The 23,893-nt window shown below is 35.3% G+C and overlaps 1 protein-coding gene and 1 long non-coding RNA gene across 4 annotated transcripts in view; one reads left to right on the top strand and one right to left on the bottom strand.

The window, feature by feature from the left end:
- The window catches only part of LOC138715350 (zinc metalloproteinase nas-5-like), a 201,066-nt gene that overhangs the window by 142,213 nt on the left and 34,960 nt on the right, over nt 1-23,893 (top strand). The window lies entirely within an intron of this gene.
- LOC138715412 (uncharacterized) lies at nt 305-22,515 on the bottom strand. Of its 3 annotated transcripts, none has more exons than XR_011336353.1 (5): nt 22,314-22,515; nt 21,483-21,688; nt 15,205-15,360; nt 8,020-8,168; nt 305-1,525 (listed from the first exon to the last, which is right to left on the bottom strand). It is a non-coding gene; the product is annotated as an uncharacterized lncRNA (long non-coding RNA). The 3 variants fall into 3 exon arrangements; XR_011336341.1 differs by having other exon boundaries at nt 22,327-22,514; XR_011336312.1 differs by lacking the exon at nt 22,314-22,515 and adding an exon at nt 22,099-22,307.

The raw sequence follows: 23,893 nt of genomic DNA, 5'->3' as shown, positions 1-23,893 counted from the left end.
ATATCTAAGTTAGTTAACTTGGAGTAATTTAGGGAAACTTGGGATAAATAGGGGTAACTTGGAGTAATTTAGGGAACTTATGGTAATTTTGGATAATTTGGTTAGCTTGGGGTAATTTAGGGAACTTAGGGTAGCTGGAGGCACTTGGGTAACTGGATAATTTAGGGAAATTGGATTAGGGAACTTGATATAATTTGGTATAATTTATGGAAATAGTGTGAATTTAGGGAAACATGGGTTAATTTAGGGAAATAGGGGTAACTTGGTGTAATTTAGGGAAGCTTTGGATAATTTGGGGAACTTGGGCTATCTTGGTGTAATTTAGGGAAACTTAGTGTAATTTTAGGGAACTTGGAGCAATTTAGGCAAATTTGGGGTAATTTAGCGTAACATGGTGTAATTTAGGGAACTCTGGGTCCTCTGTTTTACACTCTCAGGGTTGGGTTGTCAGCCATGGTGGGTTCCGAGTCTTGTCCAAGCCCCATTTACAACATTGGTTTTTTTGTTTGTATTTGTTTTTTTTTCTTTGTTGTATTTTTGTTTTCTTTTTTTTTTGTTTTTTTTTTCTTTTTTTTTTTATATTGATATTCCTTTATTGCCATAAAACACAAAGTATACAGGCATAGTCAAACATCTATATTAAAATAACCAACATTATAGAAAGATTCCTTTGTTAAAATAGACTAAGTTTACTCTTAAACAATTATTAGGCAAACATTTCATTAAGAGGTAAAGTGTTACAAAATTTAACCGACATAAAATACCAATTCTTTTTACACATACTAAAATGATACACTTTAATTCTTATATTTTCATTTTTCCTGGTATAACGACTATAAAGGGTATTACTTATTAAAAATTTATCTTTGCCTTTCCTTACAATTAAAAGTAAATACAATATATAAAGACTTGTGTCAGTCATTACTAATTTTCTTTGCAGTGAGCTTGGTAATATTCTTTTGTAATTAAAATGTTTCATCACAATATGAACTATTGTACCATAACAGGATATCATAAATTGAACTCTGTAATTGTGCATACAATACTTGAAGTAAACATTTTATTAGATAATTAATTTAAATCATCATTCTTTCCTTCATATTACCTATCAACTGTCTTTGTCAATAAAAAAAATATTATACAGAGATATTATGATGACATGAAGACAGAAAATGCCACGTTACTGGTGGTCTGCAATGCACATGTAGAGATAGAGTAGATCCTCAGTCACCATATGGCATTCACTCTAGTCATAAGTCGAGTTGCAAAAGCCATCATCCCTAAAGTGTAGTGATTTAATAATGCCCACCAAGGAAACTAGACCTAAACTCCAAACACAACTGTGTCTCCTTTCCAAACAATTACAAAACTCACTGAAAGAAACATGCTCGTGAACAATCCAAACTTAAACAAAAACGTAGTATTCTTACACAAGAAAAATTTGATGAGATTGGTGAAAGATTACAACTTCAGACTGTTGTTGATCAGATGTCAGGTATGTCTATGGGGCCATTTGCAGCAACAACTGTGAACATGCGAAGTCCAAATCATTGAACGTTTATTCTTAGTACAGTTGTCTAAAAAAAAAAAAAAAAAAAAAAAAAAGTGGCCCCACTCGTGAACAACGAAAATTTTCTAAGTCCACTTCGGGTCACAGAGATGTTACACAATGCATGTCCTTGTAGGAGCAGTTCCGGAACAATGGAATTATTCTATACCTGAGTCTCATAGACCAGCGGTAGAGTGCTCGCTTAATGATTCGAAGAGTGTGAGTTCAGGCCTTGTTCAAGTTTTCATTTCATTTTTTTAATCGTTCTTTAGTGATATAATATTCAAATAATATTTTGTATTCTGTTCTCATTCTTTAGCATTACAAATAATATTCAAGTTAACATTTATATTCTGTTATCGTTCTTTATCGATATAAATAATATTTAAGGTATTTATATACTGCTATCATTCTTTTATGATATAAATATTTTTTTTTTTTATCCAATGCCACCAGGTTGTGTTTTCGACATTTCTGGTCTTCTCTCCTGGCCATGGCTTACTTGTAACCCACTTCTGAGGTTGGGGCGCCTGGAAGGCGGAGTTACATTACCCCAATGATGTGATAGGATGATTATGATAATGTAGTGCCAGGAGAGGTCTTAAATCTAAACTTAACCTAAATTCCAGACCATGGACGAACACAGGAATAATCCCCTTTAAGGAAAAATTCCTGTGCTCTAACCGGGAATCGAATCCGGGACCTCATGAACTATAGCCAGAAGCTCTGACCACTAGACCATGAGGCTGGTCATCATTTGTAATCTGTTATCATTGTTTAGCGATATAAATGATATTCAATTTATCATTTATATTCTGTTATCGTTATTTAGTGATATAAATACTCTGATTTTATATAAGAATCATTGTAATATAAATAGCCATTTTCTTTGTAAAATAGGTTATTTTATTTAAATATTTAATTATATATTATATAATATCTTATATTAATTAAACAAACCGCTATTTATCATTTATATTATTATCGTTCTTTAGTGATCCTGTATAAATAATATTGAAATTATTTATATTCTGTTATCATTGTTAGCAATATAAATAATATTCAAGTTATCATTTATATTCTGTTATTGTTCTTTAGCGACATAAATAACATAAATTTAATATTAAGTTTGGAACAATACAGTTGCATAATACTGGTGTTAGTTTTTTTCTTTTTATATTATTACATTATACTATTTTCAAACACAATAACATGAAAAGGAGTGACGAGGAATTGAAACTGAGACGTTCTTCCGACTGAACTACGAGGGCACAAGTAAAAAAACATTTGCGGAAAAAGATTTTCTGATGATTTGTAGAAGTTCGCCCAGGATGTGGGGGGCAAAGGCTAATTGGGATTTCCCGGTATCTGATCAGATCAAAAATCCTGATAGAACTAATATTTAACCCTTGCGATGAATTTCGGTGAAGTCCTGAGGGCCCAATTAGTCAAATCCACTCTCTCACCACCACGCTTGGGCCCCTGGGATCTATTAAGATTCGAAAGAGACAGTGGTGTGCGGAAAGCAATGGAAAGTTAACGCAAGAAAAAAGAAAAACTGCAAAGATGGACAAAGGAAGCTTTTAAAAGAAAAAGGAGCAACTTCTGCGGATCTCTGGAAAAAGAACTAAGGAAGAGACCAGTGAAATGTTTTGTGTGGAATGTGGCACTGTATGGGGAAAAAACGTGGACATTACGATGAAATGAAGAGAAAAGAATAGAAGCATTTGAAATGTGGATGTGGAGAAAAATGTAGCGTGTGAAGTGAACAGACAGAATAAGAAATGAAGTTGTGTTGGAAAAAGTGGATGAAGAAAGAATGATGGTGAAACTGATTAGAAAGAGAAAAAGGAATTGGTTGGATCACTGATTGAGAAGAAACTGCCTACTGAGGGATGCATTGGAAGGAATGGTGAGTGGAAGAAGAGTTCAGGGCAGAAGAAGATATCAAATAATAGACGACATTCAGATAAATTAATCATATGCGGAGACTAAAATGAAGGCAGAAAATAGGAAAATTGGAGAATGCTGACCTGCCCTGGCAGAACACTTATGTATGTATGTCCAGGATGCCTGGAATGTCGTGGCTAAGAACTGTCGCTATTTGAAATGACTAGTCGAGTCAATGCTCACTCGACTGGAAGATGTGATCGAGATGTGGGGAAGATAGACTACTGTAAATATATTGAATCTTGGCTTTTTCTTTTATTTTTTTAACGATTAATTTTTTTAATGTTCTAAGGCAGACGCCAGTAAGTTTGTTTTGTATATGTCACAAAACAGATTTTTGTTGAGAATAAAATCTTTTTTTCTTTTCAGTTGAAGCCATAATGTCATAATAAATAATGATAAAGTCTTGGCATAATACATTCATGAATCTGATGTTAATTACTGAAATAATCATAAAAGCGAAAGGAACAATTATGTGTATTTTGTACCTCTGTCTTAAAAAGAAAACACAAAAGAACATAAAAAGCACTAGGTTATATTCGAACATAGGACCTCACGGATAACAGGCCGGAACGCTACCATTACGCTATTAAGTAACACAAAGAATACTTGAATTATAACTGTAGATATCAGGCAACATGGTACAACAACATGTAACATCGCCTGTCTCCGAATTGTAGCGAAGATACCCGAAGGGAACTTTGTTTCTGGAGAGCGGCCACTTTTTCTTTTGACAACTGTACAAGTGCCAGTGAAATAGTTAGACACTCACAGGAAACCACACTAGCATGAGTCACCCAACATTTTCTCACATCACATCATAATATCTCTGTAGAATGCATATATTGCATTTTGGTCACTTTTAGTTCATTGCAATATTATTCCTAGTCATGTACATAAATGTCTGTGCAATGTAACGAGCAACATATGCCCTTGTTTTGTTTCCTCTCACCAACTCCATGGTGTCGAAAAAAGCACACATGCTCACAGTACCACCACAGTCTAATATATACAGTCGCGAAGCTCAATACGTAGTAAATATGCAAACATTAGGTAGTTGCTCACCACTAGGATCGCTAATATTGCCTCATTACAGGTGTTGTGCCCAGGGATTGTGATAAGCAATATATTTTCATCAGTAATCTCACTAGAGGTTTTGATTTATCTAGAGAAAATCAAAACGAGTGGGATTTAATTGACTATTACACGATTAGTAGAAAGTGTATAAAGATTATAAGTAATGAAGTACTCCAGTACAATAAAATATTAATTGACTTACGAAAATAAACCTGTCTTCAAATGTATTATTGCACCATTACGCTAGATGGCATTTGTGCCAACTATGGAATCTTCATTGAACTCTGTAGACGGTTACTAGTAAAGAAGGCTTCGTTGATTCAGTTTTGTTTTTATTAAAAGATTTGCATTCCACTTCAATCATCCGGATCCCAGTAATCAACGTCACTTGACAGATGATTTTCAATAAATCTCAGTATTAAACAATCTCTGATATGTGACTATCCATAATATCATATAGCAGAAGCTATAACATAACCTAAATAATATACACAAGTGTTAGAAAAGTTTTAATTAACGACGATGACATAAAAAATAAACATGAATAATTTTAAAAGGAATAATTATTGAATGTACAGTTTTCAAATTTCAATGTGGTTGGTGGTTCAATTGATGTTATATTGGACGTGTGCGTAATAGAAGTGGAACTCGTTGATTTAGGCCTACATGGTGTATTCAACTTATTCAGGATTTCCGAATGAATAATTTTAAAAGGAACAATTATTGAATGTACAATTTTCAAATTTGAATGTGGTTGGTGGTTCAATTGATGTTATATTGGACGTGTGCATAATAGAAGTGGAACTCGTTGATTTAGGCCTACATGGTGTATTCAACCTATTCAGGATTTCCGAATGGTGCTCTTCATTTATTTGTAAATAGGATTTCAGAAGATGCATAGGTATGATTAGTGATTTTTATTAATTCTTGTTCTTGAATGCCAATGCGAGTCATATTTGAAACTGCTGTGCATCGACTGGAGTGGTTTGTAATTTTATATATATATTTTTTTTTTTGACGTCCAGACCAGCGCAGTTTCAAATGTTGGCAAACAAAGAAACAAATGCTAGGGACGCGATAAAATTAAACAAATGCTAGGGACACGATAAAATTGTGCGATAAGCAGCCATGATTGGTTGAAATACGTCCTTTCGTACCGTTTTATTGGTCAAAAGTAGTATGACGTAGTAAGAGTGTAATAGTCACTTTATTTTAAAGTAACTAAATCGTATCATTAATACATGCATACATGCTATACATGCGAAAGAGCTCGCTTCCTGTTTCGACAGATTACAGAGCACAGTTTAGTTAACGTCATCAAAGTCACAGTCCAGTCCTTGAACATGCAGAAATGCGTACGTTTGCATCTTGCATTTTATCGCGAACTCAACTTAGCAACAGCTGACTTATGACGAGACATTTTAATTGGCGATGATTCCGAAAGTCTGAATTTCCATTGGTCAAGTCAAAAACAGATCCAGTCGTGAAAGTTCCTTGAATCCATATTGTTTTAAGTAACGACCGGAAATGCCGATTTTGAAAGAATGGTTAAGAATCAGAAGCGTGGTGTGTCGTGAGTGCAATACCGTTTTTTCAGAAGATTCGCGGGTAAAATAGCGTCACTCTGTTACGTCACAAAGGACGCGGTTCGAGAATTTATAAAAGGACATGAAACGTCGAAAACAGGGTCATTAGTTATTGGTCAATACAGCGTCATGGAGTAGCGCTCCCTACGTCCAGTAAGTTAGGGTTTGCCCTACTATTTATTGTAAGTAAAATCATCAGATCATTCTTTAAACTTTTCATTTAACTAGTTATCTTGGTACTTCAGAATTAACAGAAATTGTCATACTTTCCAAATCGTTCAGTACTCAATATTTTATTTGAAGCAAATTGATATTTTTATTAATAAACTTAGTAATAGTGAATTTCTACACTTGTGATTATTCCGAAAACCTGAGATCACATTCTAAGTAGGAATCCCTCCTATCCACAAGAAAGAACAGTTTATAAAGTATAACGCAGTGTTTGATTAGTTTGTGTTATTTTGATAGAGATTATAACTCGCGATTATCTCGAAGATAAGCCATCCGCCCTTGTCACGGCAAGCGCCACGACAAATTACTGGTGTCAGATATGACAGAGATTAACAATAAATTATGGTGTCAGAAATGGTATAATAAATATTGGTGCAGCGGCGGTTTCTCTATATGAGCACAGGAGCACGTGAACACCTTAAAAACCAACAATAATCATACGTATTACTGTATTAATATTATTACCGGTACATCTATTACTTTCCAATGCACAATGACGTTCCTACATTTTTCATCTCGAGATAATGTCCCGTTCGTGTGTGTCGTGTGTCTTTAAATCTCCATTGGACAGGTTGAGGTTGACAGTAGTTCGCACAATTTTTCTCTAGCAGGGTGAAATAGCCTGAGGCGAGAATATTTTCTGGTTTGTTACAATGGTTACAATAGCTCTGGCTCGCACAAGTCTTAACGTGCTAGTGACAGAGAAAGAGAGATGCTCCATCTCTCTTGGGTCTGGCATCTTGTTCCTTTCTCCCTCTTTCCTCATTTTCTCTCTTTACTTTTTATTTTCAAAATACCATTATGCGCGGGGGGTGATTCTGTTGTCTTTTGTTCAGCAACGTAAGGAAAATACAAGCTGCATTGGTGCGTATTGAGAGTTGAAACGGTATATAACATTTCAAGTTTGGAAACGGACGTGTGTGAAATTATGAGTGTGTTAAATTAAAAGAGGATAAAACATTCCTCCGTAACACCATGACAGAAGACCAATTAAGTACATTGGCTATGTTGGCAGTGGAAAAGAAAAAAAAAAAAAAAAAAAAAACTTGTTAAGATTAGAGACTTCAATAATAAAGTTATTGATAAGTTTGCATCTCTCAAAACCAGGCGCATGGAATTTCTCTACAAATAAATCCAGATCTTCAACACCATATACAACAGCAGTGAAGATGAGTCCTATGAATTAATTTTACTCTACTCTTGTTTAATGGTTTTAATTTTGGTTTCATATGCGTAGATTTGGTGCATGAATATTAGAACTCGTTTATCTCTGACGTGTGATTCAGCTATACGAGAATATATCAGTGTGTTCATTACTCATATTTTTTGTGAACACCCATTCAAGAGTGGCATGAGCCGCCACTGTATTGGTGTCAGAATTAATATAGTATAACAAAAAGTTGGTGTCAGAAATGGGCACAACACACGCAATGCAAAATAGTACCGTCACAGTCTATTGTTTCTAGCACCCTCAAAACTCAAGCTTCGTGACTGTATATAGTAGACTGTGGTACTACAAACAGTAATATTATACACACTATATAAATACACACGTATTTACAGTGCAATTAAATAGTGCAAGTTTATTTTATGAAATGTATTGAACACTTTAACTAAACCACTCACTCTTTCAACCTTGTCTTCTCCTCACATTGCAATTCTTTACGTGTCTTGCTGTATCATGCCACCAGGGCAGCGCTGCAAATATGTTCACACCAATCTGCGACACTGCCAGGCAATCCAGCGACATACTACCATCTGCCCAAGGAATCAGCCTGCAAACAGAAGCAATATCTCGAAAGCCTGATTCACACAGGGATAGTTTACAGAAGTCAAGTACTTGAAGCCTCTAAACTTGACGCCATATTTGTGATCACACAGAGACACTAAACTTGAAACCATGTTCTGCATGTAAAAAAACCCATGCTCAATTTGAAGGTACATGGTTTTAAGTTTTTTTTTTTTTTTTTTTTTTTGCGAACCACTTCTACATTAATAATGGCATTTTTAGGGCAAGACCCAGTCAGAAGTAAGATAATACACAATAACCAATGCCTCGAACAAGTACAAAATTTCAATTATCTGGGTTGTGAAATATCTTATCTAAATGAAAAAGATGTGAACAAGAAAATTACCAAATACACACAAATTCTAGGAATAATAAACAATACATTAAAAGCTAAATTAGTACAAAAAACTACAAGAATAAAAATATATAATACACTAGCATTACCCTCCCTTTTATACGGAAGCGAGATTTGGAAATTAAAGAAAAAAGACATGAACAGAATCAAAGCAACGGAAATGAAATTTTTCAGGACGACAACAGGATATACTCTTTTAGACCGAAAAAGGAATGAAGAAATTTTAGAACAATTAGAAGTAGTCAGTAGAAGAAAAAATCAGCAGATACATATTCAATTGGCTAGATCATGTAAGAAGAATGGAAAATTCAAGAATCCCAAGAATTATGATGCAGTATAAACCTAGAGGACATCGTCGACCAGGAAGACCTTTAAGAAGACTGCTAGATGGGGCCGAAACAGGTCTACAGAGGCCTAATTCGTGAAGGATGATGATGATGATGATGATTATTATTATTATTATTATTACCGAAGTTTTCTCATGCCATATATTCCACGCAAGTTCGTAAATCTCATACACTTCTAAAAATAGAGCCTATATATTTAGATGCCCATCAAAGCACCTTCACATAAATTTAATTTATAATTATTCACATGGACAGTAGTTATAAAATAGGTACTAATATATTATGCAACTCATTAGCAACAGAAATAAAAGAAATGAAAACATGAAAGAGATGTTGCTTATTATGATTAAAAAATCGGACATTTAATACATCGACACCGATAATAAATTGCAGGGCCAAGACAAGCAAAATGTTTCAATATTTGTCTCGATCTAGAGATATTAAATACCAAATTTGGAGGAATATAAAATTGAATTCGTTTCAGTATTTTAACGGAATCAGTATTATTTTTCTGACAAATATCGAGTAAGTCGTTCTTCTATCATTGAGCGTATTGAAACCAAAAATTCATCTAGTTGGGAACTGGAATGGACATGGCATTTTGAATTTCTTATAATATAGAAACCCAACGAATTTATTCTCTATCAACCCGATAGAATGAACGTTATTTTTGCAACAAGGATTCCAAATAATTATAATACCATATTACACTTGCTTCTAACCAGGTGTAGGCCTAACCTAAAAACAGGTGGTTGCTGGAATAATTTCGAATTACAAATCGAAGTGATTTGTAAGCACAATTAGTAATCTGTTAAAATGTGGAGTGTGAAAGTGAAATTAATCTCAAATTCGATACCTAAATTAATCAGGTATTAATTTAAACAAACCATACACGTACACTATCCACAATATCTGTTTGTCTTGTTTATGTATTTCATGATGTCTTTGTTGCATTGTTGATTTGAAACATAAGACCAATTCACACGGGGATAATTTACAGGAGTCACGTCCTTGAAGCAACTCGACTTGCCTTCGACTTTCCCAGTGTGATATGGTCGAGACAGTGACGTTGTGATTTGGTGGTGAAGCAGAATTTGAGTTGATGACCCGTAAACTTTTGTGTCCACTTTCCCATCACGCTCATGTGAATGCTAACTTGTAACAACTTGCAAAGCAGATGAGGAATGCCAAAGGAAAAATATTCGTAACTAGAAAATCGAACATTACAAAATGAAGAAAAGATGAACAATGGCCAAAGAGAAAAATACCAGGACAAAAACTGGGAAAAGTGAAAGACAAGAGGGTGAAATAAAACAAAAAGTTACAGTACTGGATAATACAAAGTAGAAACACTTCACACAGAGAAGAACAAAACAGTATTGTCACTTCCATGCCTTCAGTCATCAATACAGTGAAGTGCCGCAATTACGAATTTTTAAGAAGAACTAAATAATTTTTTAGTGCCAGCCATTATTTTGCTATTAATTTACATGCTCAGTTCACATGTTCAATTTACATGTTCAGTTTAAAGAACACATAAGTAACGAAATATTCAGTTTAACATAATAATAATAATAATAATAATAATAATAATAATAATAATAATTTCTGTCAGATGCGTTTCCAATTCACTGTGGGCTAAAGCAAGGAGATGCACTATCACCTTTACTTTTTAACTTTGCTCTAGAATATGCCATTAGGAAAGTTCAGGATAACAGAGAGGGCTTGGAATTGGAACGGGTTACATCAGCTGCTTATCTATGCGGATGACGTGAATATGTTAGGAGAAAATCCACAAACGATTAGGGAAAACACGGAAATTTTACTGGAAGCAAGTAAAGAGATAGGTTTGGAAGTAAATCCCGAAAAGCCAAAGTATATGATTATGACTCGTGACGGGAATATTGTACGAAATGGAAATATAAAAATTGGAAATTTATCTTTTGAAGAGGTGGAGAAGTTGAAATATCTTGGAGCAACAGTAACAAATATAAATGATACTCGGAAGGAAATTAAACACAGAATAAATATGGGAAATGCCTGTTATTATTCGGTTGAGAAGCTTTTATCATCATCCATCCAGTCTGCTGTCAAAAAATCTGAAAGTTAGAATTTATAAAACAGTTATATTACCGGTTGTTCTTTATGGTTGTGAAACTTGGAGTCTCACTTTGAGAGAGGAACATAGGTTAAGGGTGTTTGAGAATAAGGTGCTTAGGAAAATATTTGGGGCTAAGAGTGATGAAGTTACAGAATGGAGAAAGTTACACAACACAGAACTGCACGCATTGTATTCTTCACCTGACATAATTAGGAACATTAAATCCGGACGTTTGAGATGGACAAGACATGTAGCACGTATGGGCGAATCCAGAAATGCATATAGAGTGTTAGTTGGGAGGCCGGAGGGAAAAAGACCTTTAGGGAGGCTGAGACATAGATGGGAAGATAATATTAAAATGGATTTGAGGGAGGTGGGATATGATGATAGAGAATGGAATGATCTTGCTCAGGATAGGGACTGATGGCGGGCTTATGTGAGGGCGGCAATGAACCTCCGGGTTCCTTAAAAGCCAGTAAGTAATAATAATAATAATAATAATAATAATAATAATAATAATAATAATAATTCATCCGCTACAAAAAAAATGTTATTTTAACGAAATTAGGCCTAATAAGCAGTTCAAAATTACTTAAATTCGAAAGAAAATAAAAGAAATTAATTATCGGTAGGCATTGGCCACCCTTGGTTTCAATTACTTTTTTTTCAATACATTTCCGTGGATGCAATTGTTGTGGTTTCAAATTTATATTTAAATGCAACGTTTTAATAAAAATCGAACTTTGGATGGCACCTTTTTTTCTAAATGTTGTTGAGGGAAGAAGTAAACAACAGGTATGGCAGAAAAAAGACAAGTAAACAGTTTTTGCAATGACGAAAAGAGAAAAATCATTCAAGAAGTAGACAGAGATGAGAAGGAAAGCCAAGTCGCAAGAAAATATGGCATAAGTGCATCGACACTTTCAACATTTCTCAAAGACAGAGTAAAAATTGAGGAAAGTATTGAATCTGACGCCAATGCACCTCAAAGAAAGAAGATAAGTGCCGCCAATGGAGTGGACAGTGCTGTATATAAATGGTTTATTCTTTACTACATAGGGTAAGTCAAACTGTTAAAATAATACATATTACTGTATCAATCTCAAAGCTCATATTTCATGTATCGATTCACAACCCAAATTTTTGGTCCTAACAAGTCCATGATGAATGAAAAATATTGTCAAATATGCATAATTATCATTAGGCCGATGGTACTGATTCTTATTCAAGTTACAATATAATATGCATATACAATATAATCTAACCCAGGTACAGTACCGGTATATGTTATTCCATAATATGGGACACAATTTCAGGCAAATTTGATTAATCTTCGGTTTAACAAAGTTTCACTATAAATGACAATAATTACACTACCCCCTCAAGTTAGTTATACTGGCATTTCACTATATCAGCAGATTACTTTCATAACTGCCTCCTAAGCAGACATCTGTACATTCACTGAAATGGAGTCAATCACCTTTCATAATTTCATCATGATACATGAATATCTAGTATTCATGGAACTGCTGACAGTGAAGTTTCAACATTCCTTATAATTGGGATTAAGAATATTTTCATTTTATTTATTTTTTGAAGGTAGATTAATCTCAACTTTATTTTTAATTTTATCATATAGATGGCCACCGATACGATGAACCCTTGTGGGACAACTTAACAGGTCGGCTCGCATGAGCGTCGCGTGTTGGGGATGGATGTCGTACGATGGGGTAGGACTTCTGGAACGCATCCACGGTCGGTTTACAGCAGAAGTCTACGAACAGATTTTGGCAAATGTAATGATCCTTTCCACCCGAGAGCGATATCCAAAAGGAACATTTTTCTTCCAACAGAATAATCACCCGGTACACACCACCAACCGGATTCAAAGATGGTTTATGTGGAGGCCTGATGTCGACCTGGTCGACTGGCCTCCAAAATCACTGGATATGAATCTGATTGTAATTTTGTGGGCTGCAGTCAAACGGATTCTACGCTCTAATTGGACAGAACAACCATCCATTCGGACAGCTGACGCATTGTGGGACAGAGTTCTAGATGCGTGGGAGGAGGTGGCCATGAATATAGACCTTTTCCGTAATCTTGTGGACTCCATTCCGCACAGAATGAGGGCAGTTGTTGACGCAGGTGGTTTCTGGACGAGATACTAGTCCCCACCACAGGCCGTTTTTGTTAATACATTAACAAATTGTTTGTTTTTATTTAATTATTTATTTACTAGCCGTACCCGTGCGCTCTGCTGCACTAGTTAGAAATAATTATAAAGTCATAAGTACATAATTAAAATAGAACATTTGATCCAGGAACATTCGTTTTGATAGAAGGATAAATCTTTTATTATGCTACTTAATTTAAATTGTATTAAAAAAATTAAAATGCGATAATTTTGATCCAGAGACCACTCATTTGATCATAAAAATTATTTTAGGATATACAGGAAACGAATACCTATCAAGTTTTCTGTGCATAAGAAGCTATTTTAATTTTACCTGTCCTCAATTCACTCACAAGTTACTGTAATAACATTATAGCATTATGTCCATCTAGAGAAACTACACTTTCCAATGGTGAATTAATAATTAATTATACAAATCGGTTAATTTAGCTTCCGATATTACTTCATACAAACACAGAAACATTCTCTGTAGGCTACCATATGTTTCATAGCTTTCGATAGTTGTTCGAGGCCCCTTATAGACGAAGTCATTTGTTTTTTATTTCATTACACCACCTTAGATGGCGTTGTTATTGTAATTTTGAAACTCATTTATCTCATTAAATATCAGTCCTATAAAAATTTTGCATGGAATAAAACTTATCGGAAATTATTTTTAAAGAAACTTTTGTTATGTAATATTTTTCATGAAAATTAATAATAAGGGAGATATTTCGATTTATTTAATTCAAGCCCTCTTAAGACCCCCCCTTTTAAATAAAATATTTTGAATGCCATATAGCCTAAATTCTAAGTTACAACGAACTTAATTTATATTCCAATTTTCATATAAATCGGTTCAGCCATTATCGCATGAAAAGGTAACAAACATCCAGACAGACAGACATACAAACAAAAATTTCAAAAAGGCGATTTTCGGTTTCAGGGCGGTTAATTATATATGTAAAGACCAATTATTTTTGGGAAATCGAAAATTACCAGAAAAATTTCGGCTACAGATTTATTATTAGTATAGATGTTTGATGTGCGTCCGATTTGTTAGTATGTGAAACAAGTATTTTTGTTTATACAGGCCAGGTCTCGCCTATTAATAAGCCTCAGGTGATGGGCAATAATATTTTTACAAGGCAAGCATAACGAAGTTTATGAACAAATGCCACTTCACATTTAAATTAATTAAAAACTAAAAAAAAATATACTAATAATAATTTCACCGTACCGGGAGGCGAACCCACAACCTCTGGTATGGAAGTCAGACATCTTACCACTGGGCCACACACAGCTCGCAATGTTAACTACATTATAGACGGATGACTTTGAATGAAGAGAGACCACAGCAATGCCTGGCAGTGCGTTACATTTACAAGAGTGAACCGCGCGATAGAACTTAGCATTTCTATCGACCAAGAGTCGGCCCATTCTTTTTGCCGCTAAGTGTACATACAGAGTGGAAGTGAAATAGTCTTGCAGATTTTCAGAGCAAATAGCTCATACTGTATGTAACAACAAACTACATCATCACATTGCTGGAAAGTTCATAGTTATTTTTTTTTCATAATGTTTTTCCCAAATTTTAACAACCTCATATTCCTAACTATTGCGTCATTTTTGTCCATACCGATAGGAAATCTAACAGAAATAATTATCCCTCTGGCATATTTCAAAAGCGTGGACGAATTTCGTGTACGAGTATACATTTACTTTTGAAGACCTCTAATTTGAAGCCACTGCACAATTCGAACTGGTGGCAACATTGATGAAGAGCGAAGCTCACCTACCGAAATAGACAGAGTTCAACCTCTTGCATCTGTATCGTGAGAACAATGTGTTAGCAGCGATATTGCCAAACTGCTGAAACTCCAAACTTAATTACAATCGTAATATAGGTTTTCCATTCATTTGAGTGTATCCTATCGTCCCTTTCAATCTGCAAGGTTATTTCACTTCCACCCTGTATATGCATGAAAGCAAACACCAATGCTGGTACAGAAATATCAAGTAAACTTTTGTCTTTGTACATACCAGTTGGATCAGCAGCAACCCATTTTGATGGTGACACGGAGGTGATCTGCACTGCAACAATTCTTCCATCACATGAAAGTCTTCCAAAATGTGGTTATCCTCAGCGATTACAAATCAGCAAAATCACGCAATACCATCACCTCCTCCTCATCCAACCTTCGAAAGAATAAAAACAGATCAAATAAGCAAGCTACTTTACAGCCCCCAGGAACACATCTACACACAATATATTCACCAACGTTGTGGTTTACAAACAAACGCAGGGAGAGATAGGGAACTTGGAGTCGGCAAAGTCAGGTTAAGGAGATATGGGCTTAAACATGTCTATTGCTATCGCTTACTGTTTATCATGTTTAATATGTAACGGTAACTTCTGATCACAAGGCCAATTTTGTTAACAGTATTTTTCCATTTTCTTTATGGCAGTAGTCCGTATTTCCACAAACATTACATTTCGACTCTATAACAAATTAACATCTTTGGGATATGTGTGTATTTATTCACACTGCAAATGGGTATATACCCTGTGGCAGTGGTAAGTAATTACATTCAGTAATGACAATTAATAATAAACACAACTAATAAAAAACAATAATTAATAATAATAATAATAATAATAATAATAATAATAATAACAAGGGGCATCCTAAATTAAATGAAGCATGGTCACTTAAAATAACATTTAAAGTAAATCTAATTTGTATCTTAACCCTAAGTTCGAACTAAGACCCACGAGTGTGACAGGTTCATACCTACACAAGTACCTTTCGGCACTACACTTATTTCACTGTCAACTCACTCACTGCACTGATTCTACCTGATTTCACTAATACTTCTAACCATTTCACTGTTCAAATACTTTGCACAGCCACTTCACTGACACAACACACTTCCTCACTGATAGAACACTTTTGACAGACAGACAGACAGACAGACAGACAGATATAGATAGATAGATAGATAGATAGATAGATAGATAGATAGATAGATAGATAGATAGATAGATAGATAGATAGATAGATAGATAGATAGATAAAACTTTATTGTCAATGGCATAATGTATGCATAGACATGGTCAAATGTATACAATTACAATTTAATGTAAAATAAGTCAAATATAAAAAACATTATTCATTTCAAGGGCCCATGCGTGTATCCTCAAGACTGTAGGGACACAAATTTTATTAATTTCGTTTTTATATAATTCCTAAATTTCAGAGAATTTTTTGTATATTTGATGTCATCAGGCAAACTGTTGTATATTTTGATACCAAAGACCATATATGTTCTACTAGTGTTTGTAAGGTGGTGAGCTGGAATAGTTAAACTATTTTTGTTACGAGTGTCGTAGGTATGGAAATCACAATTTTGATGAAAATCAGACAGATTTTTATAAATCAGTAGTAAAACATTAAAAATGTATAAACCATAAACAGTAAGAATATTATATTGTAAAAAATGTTCCCTACAAGAGGTCCTACTGTCAACACCCGCTATGCATCTGACAATACGCTTTTGAGCAATAAATATATCATTCAACATGGTTCCAGATCCCCAAAAACAAATACCATACGAAAGCCTTGACTCGACGTGTGCGAAATAATAAGACATTATTACGTCGTGATTTATTATCGTCCTCAAAATTCTGATTTGATAACAAATGCTATTGAGCTTAGAAATTAAACTTTTGCAATGGGGTCTCCAAGACAAACAATCATCAAATGTAACACCCAAGAATTTAGTAGTTTCCCATTTACATAAGTATTGATCTTGAATAGAAATATTGATGTCCTTCAAATTTCTCTTTTGAGAATTGTGAAAGTAAATATATCCGGTCTTATTAACATTTAAGTGAAGCAGATTGCAATCAAACCATGTTTTGAGATCTTTTAACAGGTCACAACAGGTTGTCTCTAAATCCAGTTCCTCTCCATCTTTTACAATGACAGAAGTATCATCAGCATACATACACATAAAATGATTTCTTACATACATGGGTAAATCATTTACATATAAAAGAAACAATACAGGGCCCAGAACAGAGCTCTGAGGAACACCCACATCGATATGTACATTCTTGGATCAATTACACCCTTTAAATAGTTACTACCGTCTATTAGTAAAGTCCTTAAGCCTATTTTTAAATACATTTTTGGTTATTGGTAAAGCCTTTAGTAAGTCTGCAGGCAAAGCATTCCAGTCCCTGATAGTACGATTGAGAAAAGAAAACTTTCCAGTGTCTGTCCTCTGTCTTCTTTCCCTCAATTTATATGAGTGGTCGTTCCTTGAAAAGTAATTTGACGGTTGCAACCTATTTTTTATTTCTCTCCAGGCAGGCTCACCTCTGTATGTTTTGAACATTGCGCATAATCGAATTCGCGTTCTCTGGTCCATGAGTGTGTCCCATTTTAATGGTGAATTATTACGACAACACTTGAGAGCCCGTTTTTTAATCTTTTCCAGTGTCTTTATATGTTCTAATATGTAATGATCCCAACATGTAGCACCATATTCCATTACTGGACGAACTAGTGATTTATATGCAATCTCTTTGGATTTATCAGAGCCTTTCCTTAGTACCCTCATCACAAAGTGTAACGCCCTTCATGCCTTTCCCGCTGTGTCAGTAACGTGTTCTCCCCAGCCTATGTCGTGTCTATTGTGTTTTCTCAGCCATGATACACAGTTCAGTTCTCAATATTTTGCTTGACCGACCAGAGACAGCTCCCTCCACTACCGCAACTGCTTCCATCCACAAACTCATATCACTTCACAAGTCGGAAGCATTGTGTAAAAATAAAGGAAAGTCGATCTACAATTTAAGAAAATGGTGTGTAACTGGTGAACAACTAGCAAAGAAAACTGAAAACAAAGGATGAAGTGTAGTAGGGGAGAAAGTCAGAAAAAAACTTAGTGCTATAGATAATGTGCAAAGGGAACAAATGAAAATAGTGAAGTGATGTAGGGAGCAAGTCGAGCAAAGGTTTTAGAGATTAATGAAGACAAGGAAAGAATATGGGGAAGTATAAGGTGGGAGGAAGTAAAGAATTTCAGATACAGTGTGAAGCAAAGCAATGGCAGCAGCTGGGTATTCACATTGACGTATGTGCACACCCTGTAGTAAATCTTATTATTTAATTTGTCAACATTTTCTTTATTGAAACTTATGTTCTATAATGTGCTCGCTTAAATTTCCATACACTGTACGTAAGTGCTGTACTTTGATTTCTATTCCCATATACTATACACCTTTGCATGGTGAACATCTGCATAGGGACATAGGCTAGTGAGGGGGTTTGTGGTGTAAAGGGACGGTGTGTACAAAATATGGTCTTCCAGGAGCTGCTATTGCTCTCACTAACAACTTCTTGTTCTCTTGTCAACATGTGGTCAAAACACCAGTTAGCTAACAAGTCAACAATCTTACTTGAACAGGATGATTCCATCTATTGAATAAAGAATAATTTAGAACAAAACATATACCATCGTCTTAAAAACACAATCCAGAAAGGAGGTGTCAATATTACGAGGGGGATCCAGGAAATAACGACTGTTCGTGCATACCCGCCGCGCAGCTGACTCCCCTTCCTTCTTTGAAGGTCAACTGGCTTCCTTAACATGTGTTCTCATAATGTTGTGAGTACTGGTTGCAACAAGTCGCCATTGTGCATTTTGTGTTACTTCAAAATGAACGACGTGATTGATAATCCCGCCGACTGTGAGGTGAGGAGTGTGATTCGATTTTTGAATGCCCGACATTTGAAACCTGCAGAAATTTACCGGCAATTGAAAGAAGTGTATGGTGATACTGTAATGAATGAAAGAAATGTGAGAAAATTGTGCGAAATGTTCAACAATGGGCGAACAAATGTCCACGATGAAACTCGACCCGGACGCCCATCACTCATCACAGAAGACCTGAAGACTAAAGTGAACGACAGAATCTTGCAAGACAGGCGCACATCACTCGACGAATTGCATATTGCCTTTCCTGACATTTCTCGTTCTTTGCTTGGTGAAATTGTGTCGCAACATCTTGGCTACCACAAAATCTGTGCACGATGGGTTCCACGGCAACTGAGTGACCAACACAAAACTCAGAGAATGGCCTCAGCATTGACATTCTTGATGCGATATCACACAGATGGAGACGCCTTTCTTGATCAAATTGTGACTGGTGATGAGACCTGGGTGTCTCACAACACCCCAGAGACCAAGTGCCAATCACGTCAGTGGCATCATCCCTCATCACCCAAGAAAACGAGAAAATTCAGACTCTCTCAACACAAAAAGTCATGGCTACTGTCTTTTGGGATCGCAAAGGTGTTCTTTTGCTGGATTTCATGCCAAAAGGCACTACGATCAATGCAAATCGTTATTGTGAGACTTTACGAAAACTATGGCGAGCCATCCAAAACAAGAGGCGAGGAATGCTTTCGAGAGGAGTTGTGCTTCTTCACGACAACGCCCGCCCGCACACTGCTGCTTCAACTCGAGAATTGCTGGATCAATTCGGTTGGGAAAATCTTTGATCATCCGCCCTATAGTCCAGACCTTGCTCCTAGCGATTTTCACCTTTTCACTAAGCTGAAAGACTTTCTGGTTGGTACGCGTTTTGGAAGTGATGAAGAGTTGAAGAAGACAGTGAACACCTGGCTTAATGAACTGGCGGCAGAGAAGTATAACACGGGAATTCTAAAGCTAGTGAACAGATACGACAAATGTTTAAATGTAGGTGGTGATTATGTAAAGAAGTAAAGGAAGCTTCAGTTATGTAACAGACTTTGTTTTTTCAAATAAATTTTTTTTTTTTAAATTATTACAACAAAACGGTCGTTATTTCCTGGATCTCCCTCGTATTACCCTCATAAGACTTTGGAATATGCAGATTTAGTAGCAACTAGTTATTTGTGTAAGAGCTCAGAGTCTGTGAATAATTATTGTCTGATAATGGTAAGTTTTTTATAAGTTTCTGTCGTGAAACTGTAAAATATAAACTTCTCTAGGTTAATTATAGAAGACAAGTTCAAATAATGGAAGATCTACGCAGTCAGTAAATTTAGTACAGAGTAAGCTGAATCGAAAATTTAATGACGTGTGTGAAAAAAACAGACTTGAGGATGTGAAATTACAAATAGGTTATTTTGTACCATTTCTGAGGACTGACTTAGTGCGTTGACTATACTGTCTTAGGGACATAACAAACTTTAATGCGAAAGTAATGGATAAGTTCGCAGCAAAGGAGTTGGGTGAACTTTTCACGCAGGTATTTACACTAAAAAGTACAGTCTACTGTCTGCTGTGATAAATATTTAAGAGCCAATAATACAGTAATTTTCATGTAGCCTACTACCTATGCTTATTTATATGTTTAATAAAAATTAATTAATTTATTTATTTATTAATTTCTTTATTTAAGTTGAAGTTACAGGAGAATGGAGAAAGTTACACAACGCAGAACTGCACACATTGTATTCTTCACCTGGCATAATTAGGAACATTAAATCCAGACGTTTGAGATGGGCAGGACATGTAACATGTATGGGCGAATCCAGAAATGCATATAGTGTGTTAGTTGGGAGGCCGGAGGGAAAAAGACCTTTAGGGAGGCCGAGACGTAGATGGGAAGATAATATTAGAATGGATTTGAGGGAGGTGGGATATGATAGAGAATGGATTAATCTTGCTCAGGATAGGGACCTATGGCGGGCTTATGTGAGGACGGCAATGAACCTCAGAGTTCCTTAAAAGCCAGTAAGTAAGTATATTATGTCAATTTTGCAATAATAAACTCTGTGTTGGTCTGGTGTCGCAGAATAGAAAACAGAGTAAAAGCAAGCGAGCAAGACAAAAACTCAATATTCAGAATGAAAAATAAGAGATAATGAGTTCAGGAATTTATTTGAGATAGTTGCACCTAAGTTACATAACTGCAGATTACACCAAAATCACATTTTTACAAAACTTCTGGTTGGTCTATTGTTACACAACTCTCTCCATTTATACATTATGGAATTATCTTCCAAAATTAAGTTCTGCTATGCTGTCAATAGAACAGATACATACTGCAAGCATGCTACTAGAAAGATTCGCCCTTAACATCAAAGCATTTTTATAAACGTCAAGAATCCTAAATAACGCCCAACTTTATTTCTCAATATAAGATTTTTTCATCTGAAAGGAAAAATCTAACATTTTCGTCTAGATTAAACGCATAATATTTAGGCTCCGACACAAACTAACTGGAGACTATTAAACATTGATTACTAGAATCATACCTGTCTGCCTCATCCATGATGATAATTCTGTGTTTCCCTGGTGGCTAAGTGACCTGCTGGACGAACATTTTGATTCTGTTTCACACGACATCAATGCCTCGGCCATTTGAAGCATTTAATTCCAGAACTGCAGAGCTGAATGCTGGTCCCAAGAGGATACAAGCAAGGCACAGAATTGTAGCTGTCTTGCCTACACCAGGTGGACCCTGAGACAAACATAAGATTGTGGTGAAAAAACAACAACGAAAAGTAAATCTTAACGTATTGGTAGCCAAAAAATTGAAAGATAAACTGGAAGGTAACAAAAGTAGGTGGTTTGGGAACATCATGAGAATAGGTGATGAAAAATTACCAAAGAAGACATCGACATTAAAAGTTAGTGGCCGGAGATTTCTCAGAAGACTTAGGATAAGATGAAAAGATAAGGTGAAATAGGATGTGGAAAGAATAAGGAAATCATGATTGGGAGTAATGAACCAGAATATGTGGAATGAACGAGAAAACTGGAAGCTAATATCTCACACTCCACCCCCATAATCGGAGACACGAGAACGAATGATTATAATTATGACAAATAAACATACATTTTTAATTGTAATAACGAAATATACACTACCTGTAACAGAACTTTAAAGAAGAAGAAATAACTTTAGTTCCATAGACCTGTCCTGGCAGAATGAATGTTTACACATGCGACAATTAAAAATTAACAGGTGTGATAAAAGAAACACAGAATCTGAGCGAATAAGTGTCTAAGAGCAAGAGTTGGGTTTATTCTACACATATTTACAGTCACGAACACTAACGTTACTTTAAAGAAAGAAAGCAAACCTGGCTATCTCACCCTATATGCTGCGAGGTGTCATGGCGGACGAGCGCATGGCTACTACGTCATTCAAATTATGCATGGCAGCCAACATGAGAGAATGGCTGCTATCAACCTTGAAAAGTCAAAGGTATCGAATCGTGGACGTAGTTTATAGACAGAACACCAGAGTCGCATTGATACGATGCCTCGAGCTCAGGAAACCCGTGCGGCAAAGAACTGTTGACCAAACACATTATTACCCGGGTTCGATTCCCGTATAGAAGTAATTCCTTGCAGCGTGTATGAGTACGAGAGAATTGCAAATTATCGTAAAATTAGAATATATAAAGATCCAATGACAGGACAGGGAATGGACTGAGAAGACAGAGAGTGGACTGAGAGGACATAGGGTGAACTGAGAGGATAGAGAATGGACTCAGAGGACTGAGACTCGACTGGTAGCACGGAGAGTGTAGTAAAAGGACAGAGATTGGATTGAGAGCGCACAGAGTGGACTGAAAAGAAATCAGCTCCTTCATCGTAAATTCGTACATTCTCACAATCATTCATACATTCGTGCATTCGTAATTTCGTTGATTCGTACGTTCGTTCATTATTTCATTCGTACAATCACATATTCATTCGTACGTTCGCACATTCCTTCATTTCTTAATTCCTCTTTCATACAGTCGTACACTCGTACATTCTTATAATCACATATTCGTTCATTAGTATATTCGTACATTCGTTCATGTATACATTTGTTCATTCATTCTTTCGTTTATTCGTACAATCGTTTTCGTACATTCGTACATATGTTCATTCATTCATTCTTTCATTCGTACTTTCGTTCATTCATATTTGTACATTCTTTCATTCGTACATTTGTGTTCATTCGATCATACGTATATTAATTCATTCGCGCATCATAAATTGGTACATTCTTACATTTTGTTCACTCGTACATTGGTACATTCGTCCATGCCCACATTCGTAAATTTCCTCATTCGTAAATTCGTTGACTCTTACATTCCTACATTCGTATATTACTCCTTTCGTTCATTCGTCAATTCGTATATCCATTTATTCGTACAATCAAAAAAATCAATAAATGGAGAACGAAATGAAAAAAAGAAAAGAAGATATAGACAAATCAAGAAATGGAGAAAGAAATGAGAAAAAGAAAAGAAGAAATAGAGAAATCAAGAAATGGAGCAAGAAATGAGAAATGAAGAAAAGAAAACAAGAAATGGAGAAAAATGAGAAAAGAAAAGAAGAAATAGAAAAATCAAGAAATGGAGCAAGAAGGAGAAATGAAAAAAGAAAAGAGACAGAGAAATCAAGAAATGGAGAAAGAAATGAGAAATGAAAAAAGAAAAGAAGAAATAGAAAGATCAAGAAATGGAGCAAGAACGGAGAAATTATAAAAAGAAAAGAAGAAATGGAGAACTCAAGAAATGGAGAAAGAAATGAGAAAAAGAAAATAAGAAATAGAGAAATCAAGAAACGGAGAAAGAAAGAAATGAAAAAAGAGGTAGAGAAATCAAGAAATGGAAAAAGAAAGGAGAAATGCTAAAAAGAAAAGAAGTAGAGAAATGAAGAT

The sequence above is a fragment of the Periplaneta americana genome, chromosome 1 (assembly GCF_040183065.1).
Source record: "Periplaneta americana isolate PAMFEO1 chromosome 1, P.americana_PAMFEO1_priV1, whole genome shotgun sequence".
NCBI lineage: Eukaryota > Metazoa > Arthropoda > Insecta > Blattodea > Blattidae > Periplaneta > Periplaneta americana.
Note: the sequence above shows the minus strand (reverse complement) of the source record. Positions and strands in the feature narration are given on the sequence as shown.